We start from the raw sequence: 17,474 nt of genomic DNA on the forward strand, positions 1-17,474 counted from the left end.
ATCAGTAAGAGATCTGGTAGTCACGGAGCTCGGAGGCAATGTGAAGGGTTATTGTCTAATGAATATTGTATATGTAGAAATTGCGAAAATATAGTCGAAGATGAGTGCATCCAGAGATGTCAGTCAAACAGTAATATTGACATTGGCCGACATCCTTTGAGTGATTACCACTCATTACTGGGTATGGTTTTAAACCAAACAGAATGCTGGGTGTGCACACAAGTACCTCAAGGAAAGAGTAATTGGGATTAGTGCCATATCCTTTAACGATAGATGAGGTACTCGAATTACGGGGTGGGAGACCGGTGGACAAGAAATTCAATATCTCTAGGCCCCCTAGCTTGAAGCTCCACCAGTACCACGTAGATAGGTCACTGTTATGCTTTAATGTGTCCAATTTCCGGAAACCAGGAAATTGGGAAGTGACATGGAATAACCAGACAATGACCTTTTCACACAGAGCTGATAATATACCTATCAACTCCGAACGTGTACGTAAGATAGCCACAAGTGGGAAAGTTTCTCCTTTGTATCCTGGGTGTCGTCATAATTATTGGTTTGATATTCAGATGTGTTCGAATTTTGACGCTGCACAAACGCAGCACAAATTTGATGAGTCTAAGGAGCGAGGGCGTTGTTACAGCGGCAGATTTGATTTATGACCCATCTGTAGAAACAGTGTTATGATAAGGATTGCAAATGAATTTCATAGCCTGTTTCATTTCTCTCTGTTTCCCCCTCTACCCAGAAACATCCAACCGGAAAAGACGTCAACCATACCCAAATTTATGTGAATGTATTTTTATGTGTCTTGCCTTCATCTCTGCAATCCTCAGTTAATGGCACACGTGACATAGTCGATAAACATTATCTACATATAGTGGCTGCTATTGTTTGCAGCCGCTGGGTAGGGGGTCCTGCCATGCTGACCGATCGGCAGCACGGAAACACTGAGGGGAGGGTGCAGGGAAGCAGAGGGACCTTCCGCTCCCTCTGACAGCAGCAGCAGAGGGAAGTTTCTCATAAGTCCTAGAGGATGCTGGGGTCCACTTCATGACCATGGGGTATAGACGGTTCCGCAGGAGCCATGGGCATTCTTAAGAATTTTCAATGGGTGTGAACTGGCTCCTCCCTCTATGCCCCTACTCCAGACCTCAGTTTTAGAAATGTGCCCAGGCAGACTGGATGCACTCTAGGGGAGCTCTACTGAGCTTCTCTGAAAAAACTTATGTTAGGTTTTTTATTTTCAGGGAGAACTGCTGGCAACAGTCTCCCTGCTTCGTGGGACTGAGGGGGCAGAAGTAGGAACCAACTTCCTGAAGAGTTTCATGGCTCTGCTTCTGGCTGACAGGACACCGTTAGCTCCTGAAGGGTACTGAACGCTAGCCGTGTCTAGATGCTCACTCCCACAGCACGCCATCACCCCCCTCACAGAGCCAGAAGTCAGAAGACAGGTAAGTAGAAGAAGACAGATCTTCTATCAAGAAAAGTGACGGCTGAGGTAGAGCGCAGCTGGCGTGAGCACAGCGCGCCATTGCTGCCCACACACACAAGCACTGCAGGGTGCAGGGTGCGGTGGCACCCTGGGCAGCAAAAAACACCTCTATAAACTGGCAAAAAGGGGGCATAAGATGCCCAGGCACAGCCCTACCCCCGCCTGTATAACTATTATGAAAAGTTTCTGAGGTAAAAAGGGCGGAGCTTCTTCCTCAGGCAGCCAGCACACTGCTCAGCGCCATTTTCTCTCTCCTCAGGCTGCAGAGACATCGCTGGTCCTCCTTCACTTCTGACTACAAGTATCAGGGTGAAAAACAGGGGGGGGGCACAAGCAAATTTGGTGCTTTACAAGTGTGTTTTACTCTGTAAAAAGCGCTGCATGTCAGTGGGCATTCTGTGTTCACAGGCATTAGATACTGGTGCTGGGGTTGTGAACTGGCTGCTCCTAAACTGTGTCCCTCTGACAGATTTTACTGTGGGTCTGTCCCCTATAAGTCCCAGTGTGTCTGTGTATGTGTTGTACGCGTGTGTAAGACATGTCAGAGGCATGTCAGTGTGCACTCCCCCAAACTAGATAACACATTGCTGATCAGACACCAGGAGTTAGTTGCTGTTTTGTCCCAGACGATGGTGGAGATGTTGCCAGACCAGTTCCTGTATTTATTTGCTGAGAGAGAGAGAGATATTAAGAGGAGGATGCATTGAGGGAATGGTATTGTGTGTTGGCCTGTAACTGTATGTATTTTGTATTAACTGATTACTGTATAAATTGTAACCGGGGGGGTCATTCCGAGTTGTTCGCTCTGTAATTTTTTTACGCATCGCAGCGATTTTCCGCTTAGTGCGCATGCGCAATGTCTGCAGTGCGACTGCGCCAAGTAAATTTGCTATGCAGTTAGGAATTTTACTCACGGCTTTTTCTTCGTTCTGGTGATCGTAGTGTGATTGACAGGAAGTGGGTGTTACTGGGCGGAAACTGGCCGTTTTATGGGTGTGTGCGGAAAAACGCTACCGTTTCTGGGAAAAACGCGGGAGTGGCTGGAGAAACGGAGGAGTGTCTGGGCGAACGCTGGGTGTGTTTATGACGTCAACCCAGGAACGACAAGCACTGAACTGATCGCAGATGCCGAGTAAGGTTGAAGCTACTCAGAAACTGCTAAGAGGTGTGTAATCGCAATTTTGAGAATCTTTCGTTCGCAATTTTAAGATGCTAAGATTCACTCCCAGTAGGCGGCGGCTTAGCGTGTGTAAAGATGCTAAAAACAGCTTGCGAGCGAACAACTCGGAATGACCCCCCATGTAACTATATGTACAGATGTAGCCAACTTTATCTTGACTGTTTCTCCGCCGAGACGGGCGTTTAGCCACGCTAAGGCGATAGCTGAGTTTAATCACAGGCAGGCGCGTTGAGACGATCTAGATACTCATCATGCATTACACATCTCCACCACTGTGTGGCTAATGCTCCACTAATCCAGTACTTTCGATCGTACAGTATAGCGGCGGATTGATCTACAGCTCTGGCAATACTGTAGGCGTAACGGGAAGCGGTGGAAAAAGTATGGAGTACAGTACTGTATGTGTATGGAGACGCAACTACAGTAATTGTGTAAAAGGAATAATGTACAGTACAATGTATAAACACCGTGCTTTTTAAAATATAAAATATATGAGCGTCTGAGTTCGCTAATGCATAATGGGAATGGAGGACTAGCAGGAGGCGGAGGAAAACACCGTGCTTTACAAATGCGAGCGTCCGAGTCCTCTAAGGCATAAACCAACAGCAATGGGGCGAGGGCCGGGCGCTGTTTGCAGTACTTTCACACATGAAATTAGAAATCTCTCATGAGGCGTCGTGGGCTAGGGGTGAAGGCTCCCACCTCCCTCACTGGGGGTCCAGGGTTCGAGACATGATGTGCTTTCTTTCTTTTTTTTTTTTTTTTTTTCTGTAATAATGCACTGTATTATTTTATTTCCATTGTAAGACAGTCAATGGAAGGATGCACACAGGTTTCACATAAATCAAAGTACATCTGCAGGAGCGATTCTTTACGCTAAATGCACCCAAACAGCGTGAATGAAATGAGTGTATTCTGGCGCTACCAACTAAGCAAAACAGTACTGTAGATCTTCAGCGTTTGTGCATTGCACAGGACCTGAATTTCCTCCCTGTGCAGGCCCCCAGGGGGGAAGGGCGATGGGGGTAGGGGGGAGACGATGGAAAATACTGTGCCTTTGAAATGCAATTACTGTACATGAGCGTCCGAGTACACTACGGCATACTGTAAACCAACACCAATGGGAAGGAAGTGCCAACCTTATTTTTAATGTGTTCCCGTGACATTCACTTTAACATTTTTTTTTTTTCTCTCCAATACAGTACATCCAATGGAAGGATGCACACAGGTTTCACATAAATCAAAGTACATCTGCAGGAGCGATTCTTTACGCTAAATGCAACCTACAGTACGGTACTGTAAGTGAGCAAAATACAGTAGTACTACAGTGGGCGTTTGTGTATTGCACATGACCTGCATTCCCTCCCTGTCTACTGCATGATCTGTGCAGGCTCCCATGGGGGAAGGGCAACAGGCTAGCAGGAGGCGGAGGAAAACACCGTGCTTTACAAATGCGAGCGTCCGAGTCCTCTAAGGCATAAACCAACAGCAATGGGGCGAGGGCCGGGCGCTGTTTGCAGTACTTTCACACATGAAAATAGAAATCTCTCATGAGGCGTCGTGGGCTAGGGGTGAAGGCTCCCACCTCCCTCACTGGGGGTCCAGGGTTCGAGACATGATGTGCTTTCTTTCTTTTTTTTTTTTTTTTTTTCTGTAATAATGCACTGTATTATTTTATTTCCATTGTAAGACAGTCAATGGAAGGATGCACACAGGTTTCACATAAATCAAAGTACATCTGCAGGAGCGATTCTTTACGCTAAATGCACCCAAACAGCGTGAATGAAATGAGTGTATTCTGACGGACTGTGCATCTTCGGTATTTGTGTATAGCATAAGACCTGTGAAGGCTCCCAGGAGGGAAGGGCGTAGGGCAAGACAGTGGAAAATACTGTGGTCAAAGAAAGGGCATATGTAAAACTAAGGGAAACTGTCACAAAGTACAGTAACTACAGTACTGTACGTTGAATGCCTGGAACGCACGACGCCTGAGACGCACGACGTCTGAGACGCACGACGCCTGAGACGCACGACGTCTGAGACGCACGACGTCTGGATCGCTCATTGAGCATAAGCATGGCTGCTGTACCTGTAGTACCTGTACGTGACCGTCCCTATGCTATGGGTGAGCTGCGTCTCCTCGTTCGCTGGCGGGACAGAACTCTCGCCAGCAACGAGGAGAAAGTAAGGGCATATAGGAGGGCCAGCAGGGATATCCTCCGGACCTACAACCGGAGGAGAACGGTGAGGTCTCTCCAGAGGAGGTGGAGTGACCTCGTGAGGCGGACCCCACGACGCCTGCAGGCCATAAGGGATTGTAAGTACAGTACATTACTGTAGATTACTGTACTTTAAGTTACTGTAGTTACAGGTACAGTACATTATAGCAGGGGCTGCTGTAGCAGCAGGTATCCGGTCTATACAGCACTGTACAGTATTTGTGGTAAACAAATGGTTAAACAAGGACCAAACGTTAACCCGGGTCAAAAGGTCAATTTGTTTTTTTGCGTCGACCTAGATGGTGCGGCTTTTGAAATTGGTTGACACCAGTTACTGTAGGTTGACATGGTCGTTAAGTTGACATGGAAAAAGATCGACATGCGTTTTACAAAAACAATTGTTATTTTTTTAAACTTGTGTATATACAGTAGTTCTTTACAATCCAGGTGGTCTACGATTGTGCAGTGTACAGTATCATGCAGTGTACAGTATATGCAATGTATCACAGTGTATCGTGCTGCGTAATTGCAGCGTGTCATGCAGTGTACATTCAGAATATGGTATTGTGCAGTGAGTGTAATACATAGTGAATCACATCGTGCAGCAGAGCCGGCCTTAGGCATAGGCAAACTACAGTAGGCAAATGCCTAGGGCATTTGCTATGCTTAGGGGCACCAGCAGCTTCTGCTGATTAAAATGATATGCGGCATGCCTATATTTTGCGTGACTGCGGCTGTATCTGTACCTGGCTAGGGCCAGCACTGTCGTGCAGTGTACTGTATACACATGTGGTAATTGCAGTTTTTTGTGTAGTGTACATTGTATCATATTTTGCAGGGAAATGTGCAGTTTGTCATATCACGCAGTCGTGCAGTGCATTGTGTGGTTTAATTGCAGTGTGCCGAAATTTGTGTTTCAGATAGTACAGTGTTCTAAGGGATGTTACTTTGGCAGAAATTATTCTAAGGGATGTTACAGTGGCCTAATGTGTTCTGACGTGCATTACTCTTGCATAAGGTTCATGACTGGCAGATCTCTACTTTGTGACGTAATGTGGATATACTACTGCACTACTGTGACGTACAGTAACGTGAATAAGGTGCTCTACTGTGTGACACAACGTGAATCAAGGACAGTACTGTGACGTGAATACGGTGCTCTACTGTGTGACACAACGTGAATCAAGGACAGTACTGTGACGTGAATAAGGTGCTCTACTGTGTGACACAACGTGAATCAAGGACAGTACTGTGACGTGAATACGGTGCTCTACTGTGTGACACAACGTGAATCAAGGACAGTACTGTGACGTGAATACGGTGCTCTACTGTGTGACACAACGTGAATCAAGGACAATACTGTGACGTGAATATGGTGCTCTACTGTGTGACACAACGTGAATCAAGGACAGTACTGTGACGTGAATAAACTGCACTACTGTGACATGACGTGAATAAGATGAATTCAGGTGAGTACTGCATCATCTGTCATGAAATCAATTTGTAATGTAATGAACAGTACTGAGATGGTTAAGGGTGGGAGGGCTGCATGCTGATGTGTGTCATAATGTTTATAAGGGCAATGCTTATGTGTGTTACAATGTCTATAAAGGTAGTGTTCTGTCTAATACCCTGGACCTACTGTACTGTAGCGATACTGTAAGTGTACTGTATGTCACATTTAGAAATGTGCCCCTTAAGTTTTGAAGACAGTACAGTACACTATGCCCTCCTGAGTGATTAGGTGCAGGGTACTAGAATGAACAATTCCATTTATTGTGATGTCATAAAGATGCTGTCAATGTTGAATTTCATTGGCTGTACAGTATGCTGCCATTATACTGTATATATATTTTTACAGGGCTGGTAGCACGACGTCACAGGAGGCGGGACAGGCGCCGCCAAGCTGGTAAGTATTGTCAAATACAGTAGTGTACAGTACATAGTGATTTCTATAGTCCCAACCCCCTGTCCTGACCATCACAGATAACTCGCTGCAATCCGTTAATGTTAAGAATGTCTGTTTACAAAACTAAATGTAAATATTAAACACAAAGTATAAATAACATTGTAGATAGCTGAATACCCGTGCTTCGCTACGGGATGAGGATGGTAAATTCCAGTGATAGTTGTTTGTTAATTTACGTTTGTTGGCGATCTAGTATATAGTACTGTATACTTTAAGCATACTGTATCTTGCTTCTCTGATGCAGATTGTTTATTGGCCGGACCCCTTTTTGGTCCTGGATACTGTGCAGTACATGTTTCAAATTGACAGCTTCACTTACAGTACTGTTATTTTTTTTCCCACAGTACCACCACCACCACCACCTGCTGCGCTGCCAGGTATTGTGTAACGAGAATTCTGGTGCTACTGTCATCGTTGTTACACTACTGTACATGTGTCCTGGATACTGTACAGTACATGTTTCAAATTGACAGCTTCACTTACAGTACTGTTATTTTTTTTCCCACAGTACCACCACCACCACCACCACCACCTGCTGCGCTGCCAGGTATTGTGTAACGAGAATTCTGGTGCTACTGTCATCGTTGTTACACTACTGTACATGTGTCCTGGATACTGTGCAGTACATGTTTCCAATTGACAGCTTCACTTACAGTACTGTTATTTTTTTTCCCACAGTACCACCACCACCACCACCTGCTGCGCTGCCAGGTATTGTGTAACGAGAATTCTGGTGCTACTGTCATCGTTGTTACACTACTGTACATGTGTCTTGGATACTGTGCAGTACATGTTTCAAATTGACAGCTTCACTTACAGTACTGTTATTTTTTTCCCCACAGTACCACCACCACCACCACCACCACCACCACCTGCTGCGCTGCCAGGTATTGTGTAACGAGAATTCTGGTGTGACTGTCATCGTTACACTACTGTACATGTGTCCTGGATACTGTACAGTACATGTTTCAAATTGACAGCTTCACTTACAGTACTGTTATTTTTTTTCCCACAGTACCACCACCACCACCACCACCACCACCACCTGCTGCGCTGCCAGGTATTGTGTAACGAGAATTCTGGTGCTACTGTCATCGTTGTTACACTACTGTACATGTGTCCTGGATACTGTGCAGTACATGTTTCCAATTGACAGCTTCACTTACAGTACTGTTATTTTTTTTCCCACAGTACCACCACCACCACCACCACCACCTGCTGCGCTGCCAGGTATTGTGTAACGAGAATTCTGGTGCTACTGTCATCGTTGTTACACTACTGTACATGTGTCCTGGATACTGTACAGTACATGTTTCCAATTGACAGCTTCACTTACAGTACTGTTATTTTTTTTCCCACAGTACCACCACCACCACCACCACCACCACCACCTGCTGCGCTGCCAGGTATTGTGTAACGAGAATTCTGGTGCTACTGTCATCGTTGTTACACTACTGTACATGTGTCCTGGATACTGTACAGTACATGTTTCCAATTGACAGCTTCACTTACAGTACTGTTATTTTTTTTCCCACAGTACCACCACCACCACCACCACCACCTGCTGCGCTGCCAGGTATTGTGTAACGAGAATTCTGGTGCTACTGTCATCGTTGTTACACTACTGTACATGTGTCCTGGATACTGTACAGTACATGTTTCCAATTGACAGCTTCACTTACAGTACTGTTATTTTTTTTCCCACAGTACCACCACCACCACCACCACCACCACCACCTGCTGCGCTGCCAGGTATTGTGTAACGAGAATTCTGGTGCTACTGTCATCGTTGTTACACTACTGTACATGTGTCCTGGATACTGTACAGTACATGTTTCCAATTGACAGCTTCACTTACAGTACTGTTATTTTTTTTCCCACAGTACCACCACCACCACCACCACCACCTGCTGCGCTGCCAGGTATTGTGTAACGAGAATTCTGGTGCTACTGTCATCGTTGTTACACTACTGTACATGTGTCCTGGATACTGTACAGTACATGTTTCCAATTGACAGCTTCACTTACAGTACTGTTATTTTTTTTTCCCACAGTACCACCACCACCACCACCACCACCACCTGCTGCGCTGCCAGGTATTGTGTAACGAGAATTCTGGTGCTACTGTCATCGTTGTTACACTACTGTACATGTGTCCTGGATACTGTACAGTACATGTTTCAAATTGACAGCTTCACTTACAGTACTGTTATTTTTTTTCCCACAGTACCAACACCACCACCACCACCACCTGCTGCATCCGAGAGCTCCGGAAGTGGTAATAATTACTTTTTGTTACAGACACACTAGTTTCCTACAGTATTACTGTAATTTTTGTATTTTACAATACTTGTCATCTTTTACACACAGACCGCCTCGTAATTGATACAGAGGAGGAGCTCATTCCCATTGATTCGGGGGAGGAAGAGGAGCCAGATTATAGTAAGTACAGTAGGATTTTCTCAAGCCCATTCTTAAAAGTATTGACCAAGTCCACTTTTATTACTTTTCAGGCAGGGAATTCCAAACATGTACTGTACAGTATTTCCCTCACTGTGAAGACCCCTTTTCGCCTCTGTGCGAAATCGCCTCTACTTCAACAAGAGTTACTGTGCACGTGTCCTCTGTGTCCATCTTATCAAAAACCGTTCCTGTGTATTGTCCCCTTACTGTATACAGTATATTTGTAAAGGTTAATCATGTCCCCTCTTAATCTCCTCTTTTCCAATGTAAACATGCCTAGCCTGCCTTTCCTTGTATTCCATCTTCTCAATCCACTTCATCACTTTGGTCGCCCGCCTCTAAACCTTTTGTAGTTCCACGATATCCATTTTGTATTATGGTGCCCAAAATTGTGCATCCGACCCACCCTCCACTAGCCTAACCCTCCAATCATACTCTGAATCCACACTCTGCATTCTGAATGTCGGGATCCAGACAGCAGGTCTTTTAAATACAGTACTGTATGTCCCCTACCGCTGGACAGTCATTCTGCTCCTACTGTATTATGAATATATCTCTGCCTCCTGTAGCACTGTACTACTGTGCAATTTTGTAGTAACTGTACTCTACTGTATTTTGTTTATAATATTTTTTTATTTTCAACTCAGTAATTATTGACAGTGAGGATGAAAAACCCTCTCCCCAACTTGGTAAGTAAACTGCAGTATTGTACTGTACTGTACATTGTGTTAAACCAATGGGTTGGGTTTGCGTGACCAGCAGTCAGGATTCTAGCGGTCAGGTGACCGACAGTGGCATCCTGATTGCAGCAATCCCAACAGGGTGAGGTACGGTATCCTAACCCTCCTCCACTACCCCCTGATTCTGGCCTCGACATTCTCGTCTCTGTGTGCGAAATTTACTCTCCTCCTCCAATTCCTGACTGAATTTTTGCTTTACTGTATTCAACACAGAATACAAAAGTATATTTCATGGATTTTTTGCTTTCACAGGCCCTACACTGTCACAGGCGGTGGCGGAGGAGGAGGACCAGGACTCTACCTCTATGTCCATCACCTCACTGCACCCATTAAGTAAGTCCAGTCCGGTACATCGTGCCTCTGTAGAGCCAGTTTGAGCAAGGAGAGATTGATTGCTTCTTTTTTTGGTGGGGGCCCAAACCAACCAGTCATTTCAGCCACAGTCGTGTGGCAGACCCTGTTTATATAACATAAGGGTGGTTGGGAGGGCCCAATCACAATTCCATCTTGCACCTCTTTTTTTATTTATTTTTTTATTTATTTATCTTTGCATCATGTGATGTTTGGGGAAAATTGTTATAAGGTTTGATGTAAAAAAAAGGTTAAAAAAAAGAGGCAGATTAGATGGGCAAAGTGGTTCTTACAGTATTTGTCATCAAATTCTATGTTTCTGTATGCAGACCCTCCAACATGACCCGCCGCACTGCTCTGTTTCTAGACTTCCCTCTTAATTTATGATTTCCATCACCTGTGTTGAACTAGTTATATGATAAGAAAGCTGTTTCTTCACAGGTGATGGCAATAATAAATTAAGAGGGAAGTCCAGAACCAGAGCATTTTGTACCATGTTGGAGGGTATGTGTATTTCCTGGAATTAACCTTTTTTTTTTTTCACATTAATGTTTTTTTTCACAGGCCCTACACTGGAACAGGCCACGGAGGAGGAGGAGGAGGATGATGATGATGCTGCTGCATTTAGTGGTAAGAATTATTACTGACATTGATCTGATGCCATCAGAGTAGCACTTTTCATCAGATTTTTCTGGCAAATGCGTAGAAATCGGATGAAAATTGTTTTTGTTTGAACTGGTGATATTGCCCATACAGTAGCAACCGATCACATCCCACATTAACATTTACAGTATCTAGTTACACTTACAGACGATAATACAGTACAGTAGGTAATATTTGATTGGTTGCTACTGTATGGACAACATCCTGTTCTAAAAAAAACACCCATCTTACTCAATTTCTCTCTCTTTCTCTCTCTCACCCCTTGTCACTGTCTCTCCATTCATCTCTCTAGATACTGTCAGTGATGAATTTCCCATTAGGCACGAGAGGCACGTACTGTACCTAGTGGCGGCATCTGTTTGGGGGCCTCAGTTGGATGCTTACAGTATGCTAATACTGTCATCCCAAAAATTACCACTACAGTAACTGCTAAATATTTTAAGTGTACTGTACAATATGCACATACAGTACTGTACAGTATACATAATTCAAAAGAAAAAAGAGTTGCTACTGTACCTTATTCTAGTCATAATCACCGGCATACGGGTCACTCACAAATTTTCTGATGGTCTCGGTGGGGTCCCTTGGAATCACCATGCCTGTCACAAGCATACCTTTTTTTACCCACCTGACACTGGGCCTGGACACTAGTGTACTATTACTATACTTTTACTGTATACTGTATCTTATAATATTCTTCTCTTTTACCCACAGACGACGAGCCAGAATACATTTTTGGTAAATACAGTATACTGTACAGTAGCAATAGTTGGTACTGTAATTACAGTATTTTTTTTTCTCCGACATTATTTTAAGTCAAACTGATATGACTAACTGTACTGTATTATCTTTTTACAGTCCGTCGCCAACCAGTGGAGGAGACACCTGGTAATAAAATAGAAATACATAATGCACTGTACTGTATTCTAACTTACTGTAACATGTATAACACTGAGCTGATCATCTTCACACCCTCTGACATAACCTTACAGTACAAACTGTACTTTCTCTCCTTTTTCACCCTCTTCACTCCACAAATGCATGCTGCGTTTCCTGACTACTGATATAATAGTGTGTAGAGCGTAGCGAGGCACCGTGCCCACCGCGTGGCGAGCGAAGCAAGCATGCAAGGGGCTGCTTTCCGCTCGCCGCCCCTGTCGGGATTGTGTGGTCGGGATTCCGGCGTCTGTATTTTGACTGCCGGGATCCCGTCCAGCGGGATTACGTACTGATCTCCAGTCTGAGCCTGCCCTAGGCATAGGCATACTTGCCAAATGCCCAGGGGCACAAGCAGCTTCTGCTGATTAATATGATATGCAGCATGCCTACAGTATATTCTGTGCATACAAAATGCATTACTAATGTGCAGCATTATGTGTATACAGTACTTTGTTGTGTAACATATACTGTAGCAAGGGCACTACTGTGTGGTCTAATGTGAACAAAGAGCAATATGATGTGATGCAATGTGAATAAGTGGGAATACTTTGAGGAGTAATGTGGTACTATCATATGATGTAACGAGAAAAAGAGACACTATTGCATGATATGTTGTGAATAAAGTTGCAGTACTGTGTGGCGTCATTTCAGATTGGGGAATTACTGTGTGGCCTTGCCCCTTCCCAGCAAGAACATGCACCGTTTTGGGATGCACACCGAATGTGCACACTGTTGCTATTTTAAACATACAGTACAGTAAGTTGGAGGAGCACCAAAATGACGACTGCTATGGTTGAGGGGTGATGGTGCTGGGAAAGGGGTACAGGCTCAGAGGCGGAAATAGCATCTGTGCAAGGGGGCAGCATCCAAAAACTTGACTAGGGAATCATATTATTTATGGCTGGCTCTGAGTACAGTCCACTATTATGGATAGTACTCCCTACAACACCACCTACAGTACTGTAACCCTCTTTTTTCTGAAGCGGTCATGAAATGTCATGACTGCTAATACATACAGTAAATGTCTACAGTATTTGTACTGTGGTGTTTAATTCCTTTGACAATTTGTTTATGACCTATTGAAGCTAAACTCTTGTACAGTACTTTATATTTTGAATACCAGCAATACAGTATAATACTGTACCTACAGTATACAGTAATAATTGTTTACTATTTGAATGTGACTAAATGTTTTTTTTTCTCCAATATAGTGCCAATTATTTATGGGGGCCCCAGACAGGGGCAAGATAGGTGGGCTGGCCCAGAAGCGGGCAGGCAGCAGCCCACTTATACAAGAGGTAAACTAAAGCAATGTTTAAATTACCTCGACAGCATACAGTAGTGTTTGATTTACTGTACTGACAATACAGTACTGTACATTGTAAATAACAATATTGTCTAATATAGAGTAAAGTACTGTATTGCCATTACTACACTGTAAAGTATTCAGTATTTGTTTTGTAATACTGTCCTTTTTTTCCCACAGAACAGTTGCAGCGTGCCATCCAGCTCCAGCGGGTGGTGGTCCACCTCCTAGTGGACCACTATTTTAATATTTTATTAAGTTTAATTTAATTTTATTTAATAAAAATTTTTGTTCTTGTACTCCATTGTATAGTATCTTTTTCTACTGTATAAGATAGGCATACTGTACACCATACAATTATCTGGCAGATAATCTGCAAGATCTGGCTGTTTGTAATGAAATTCTCTCCTAATTTAGCTGTGGTGTACAGTACCTCCTGAGTGTGCTGGGGTGCTTTCTGGCCAGTTTGGGGTGATTTGGAGCAAGTTTGGTCGGCCATCTGGCCGACATGTGCTGTCGACTGTTTGGCAAACATGTGTTTTCACTCCAGCATGTGTGTGTCAGGCATTTTGTGTGTGTCAGGCATTTTGTGTGTGTCAGGCATTTTGTGTGTGTCAGGCATTTTGTGTGTGTCAGCCATTTTATGTGTGTCAGCCATTGCTGTGTGGTTCCACAAATGTTAGCGTGTCAAAGTGCTGACCACTGACACCACTATTTCACTTTGTACCGCATGCCTTTTGTGGAACCACACAGCCCAGCATGACTTATTGCTGGGCTGTGTGGTTCCACAAATTTTCTTGGAAAACAAATGAACATGAGTGTCTTTACTTTAATACTTTTTTTTTTTTTTCCCCCACAGATATCTATATACACAAGAAAAGAATGTAACGAAGAACAAACTACTTTTTTGTTTTAATTAACTTTCAAACTTTATTTAAAAAAAAACACCTTTTTTTTCTTCAATAAACTTTTAAAAATAGAAGTTTCCTGTGGTTTTTATTAAAATATGAAATGCAAGATGCCTAACCAAGTTGTTTTACATACAGTATACCACTCTTAATTGAATTCCCATCATACAGTAGTACTAATTTATACAGTACAGGAAGTTGGGAATACAAACATTGGAAACCACGTCATGTTTATTTTAAGAAACACTTTATTTACGGACAAAATCATTTGGAACATGTAACATCACACATACTGTACTGTATTGTAATAAAGCCAACATCACACATACTGTACGGTACTTTAATCAAAAGGTAACAGCACAAATACAGTAACAATATCAACTTTAACATTTTTATAATTTATTTTTTTGTGGTGGTGGTGCGGGGTAATGGTTTTTGTACTTTATTTTTAGGTTTTGCTTTTTTGAATTATTTTTCGTTTTTGTCTTTTGCTTTTTAACACTGTCGCATACGGACACCAGAATAGAGGACTGACAACAGCAGCCCCTGGATGGAAACGCAGCCCAAGGCCCCAGATGGACACAGCACAATGGACTCGGCTGCTACTGGATAGATACAGCAGCGCCCAAAAAATCAACAGGAATAAAAGGGGCAACTTGTAACAGGCCCTTACATTACCAGGAATGTGGTGAGCCAAGTTCATGCACTCCCCTTTGAGTAACCGAGCTGCTCCAAGTGGATTCAGCACAGTGCATGCAGCCCCAGAAAATGTACAGGTCATACAGGTACATTGACACAATTTTTTAGCTTCAGCTGTGTGAAGCTGATGTGCTGAAGCTAGGAGGTAGGTAATGATCTGGTTTCATCATAGTCGAGCTTCCAAGTCATTTTCCTCTTCGTTCTCAGCACAGAGTTTATGGTATCCCTTATCTTCCTCTTTTCTGGATCACCAATCCTCACGCGGCGTTCACACCTAGCCATGATGTCATGTACCAGATTTTTGGGCAGCGGAAGTTTGCCCTTGGAACCATCAAAGTTCACACGATTGGCCCACGTCAAGTATTTGTCGTACCGTACATGGTGCTGGAACAGAGAATATGCATATTTCTGAATATGTCCATTTGAAGCTCTGTACAGATGGTCGTCCAGGGAAGTTGAGATGACAGCCACGGCAATATTGTTCAGAGAGCCTCCGAATGTATTGCGAAGTGGCCTGTGAGCAGGTGTGCTGGTCATCATTGGTGTTCCTGGCAACAGCACACTTGAATCCAGGCCTCTGCGGTCGTCCAGCCCTCTGCGGTCCTCCAGGCCTCCTCTGCGGTCCTCCAGGTCTCTTCTGCGGTCCTCCTGGTCTCTTCTGCGGTCCTCCTGGTCTCTTCTGCGGTCCTCCAGGCCTCCTCTGCGGTCGTCCAAGTCGCTGACTTCGTCCAGTCCGCTGCTGTGGTCCAGGCCTCTGCGGTCCTCCAGGCCTCCTCTGCGGTCCTCCAGGCCTCCTCTGCGGTCCTCCAGGCCTCCTCTGCGGTCCTCCAGGCCTCCTCTGCGGTCCTCCAGGCCTCCTCTGCGGTCCTCCAGGCCTCTTCTGCGGTCCTCCAGGCCTCCTCTGCGGTCCTCCAGGCCTCCTCTGCGGTCCTCCAGGTCTCTTCTGCGGTCCTCCAGGCCTCCTCTGCGGTCCTCCAGGCCTCCTCTGCGGTCCTCCAGGCCTCCTCTGCGGTCCTCCAGGCCTCCTCTGCGGTCCTCCAGGCCTCCTCTGCGGTCCTCCATGTTTCCTCTGCGGTCCTCCAGGCCTCCTCTGCGTTCGCCCAAGTCGCTGACTTCGTCCAGTCCGCTGCTGTGGTCCAGGCCTCTGCGGTCCTCCAGGTCTCTTCTGCGGTCCTCCAGGTCTCTTCTGCGGTCCTCCAGGTCTCTTCTGCGGTCCTCCAGGCCTCCTCTGCGTTCGCCCAAGTCGCTGACTTCGTCCAGTCCGCTGCTGTGGTCCAGGCCTCTGCGGTCCTCCAGGTCTCTTCTGCGGTCCTCCAGGTCTCCTCTGCGGTCCTCCAGGCATCCTCTGCGGTCCTCCATGCCGCTGACTTCGTCCAGTCCGCTGCGGTCCTCCAGGCCTCCTCTGCGGTCCTCCAGGCCTCCTCTGCGGTCCTCCAGGCCTCCTCTGCGGTCCTCCAGGCCTCCTCTGCGGTCGTCCATGCCGCTGACTTCGTCCAGTCCGCTGCGGTCCTCCAGGCCTCCTCTGCGGTCGTCCAGGCCTCCTCTGCGGTCGTCCAGGCCTCCTCTGCGGTCGTCCAGGCCTCCTCTGCGGTCCTCCAGGCCTCCTCTGCGGTCCTCCAGGCCTCCTCTGCGGTCCTCCAGGCCGCTGACTTCGTCCAGTCCGCTGCGGTCCTCCAGGCCTCCTCTGCGGTCCTCCAGGCCTCCTCTGCGGTCCTCCAGGCCTCCTCTGCGGTCGTCCATGCCGCTGACTTCGTCCAGTCCGCTGCGGTCCTCCAGGCCTCCTCTGCGGTCCTCCAGGCCTCCTCTGCGGTCCTCCAGGCCTCCTCTGCGGTCCTCCAGGCCTCCTCTGCGGTCGTCCATGCCGCTGACTTCGTCCAGTCCGCTGCGGTCCTCCAGGCCTCCTCTGCGGTCCTCCAGGCCTCCTCTGCGGTCCTCCAGGCCTCCTCTGCGGTCCTCCAGGCCTCCTCTGCGGTCCTCCAGGCCTCCTCTGCGGTCGTCCATGCCGCTGACTTCGTCCAGTCCGCTGCGGTCCTCCAGGCCTCCTCTGCGGTCCTCCAGGCCTCCTCTGCGGTCCTCCAGGCCTCCTCTGCGGTCCTCCAGGCCTCCTCTGCGGTCCTCCAGGCCTCGGTCGTCCAGGCCGCTGACTTGAACCGCTTGGTGGTGTGTTGCAATGATGGTGCGGCAAACTCCAACTTGCCATTCTTCCCTCGTTTGTTCAATGACTTTCTTCATGGCTTCTACCATCTGTTCCTTTATGCCTTCTTTAAGGCCAGCCACATCGGTCTGCAGCTGATTGACCTGTCCACCAACTTCTGACTCCATATTGGTCACCTTACTGAGTAGCTCCTTTAGTAAAACAGGACAGGTACACTGGCAGTCCTGCACTTTGGTGTTCACATCTGTGAAATGCAACCTTCTTCGTGGTGAATGTGTCATGTCTTCTTGTCCAGGGGTGGCTACATGGTCCAAAAAAGAAGCTTCCTGATGCAGCGTGTTTGTCACGTCCTCTAGCACCGGTATTTCCAGATTCATTGGCTGAACA

General features: G+C 46.0%; 1 long non-coding RNA gene across 1 annotated transcript; it reads left to right on the forward strand.

Annotated features, from left to right (window-relative positions):
- The first annotated feature begins 9,943 nt into the window (after nt 1-9,943).
- Nucleotides 9,944-11,818, forward strand: LOC134911466 (uncharacterized). The gene is made up of 4 exons (XR_010176598.1): nt 9,944-10,015; nt 10,319-10,399; nt 10,982-11,047; nt 11,795-11,818. It is a non-coding gene; the product is annotated as an uncharacterized LOC134911466 (long non-coding RNA).
- Nucleotides 11,819-17,474: the final 5,656 nt, after the last annotated feature.

The sequence above is a fragment of the Pseudophryne corroboree genome, chromosome 4 (assembly GCF_028390025.1).
Source record: "Pseudophryne corroboree isolate aPseCor3 chromosome 4, aPseCor3.hap2, whole genome shotgun sequence".
Taxonomy (NCBI): Eukaryota; Metazoa; Chordata; class Amphibia; order Anura; family Myobatrachidae; genus Pseudophryne; species Pseudophryne corroboree.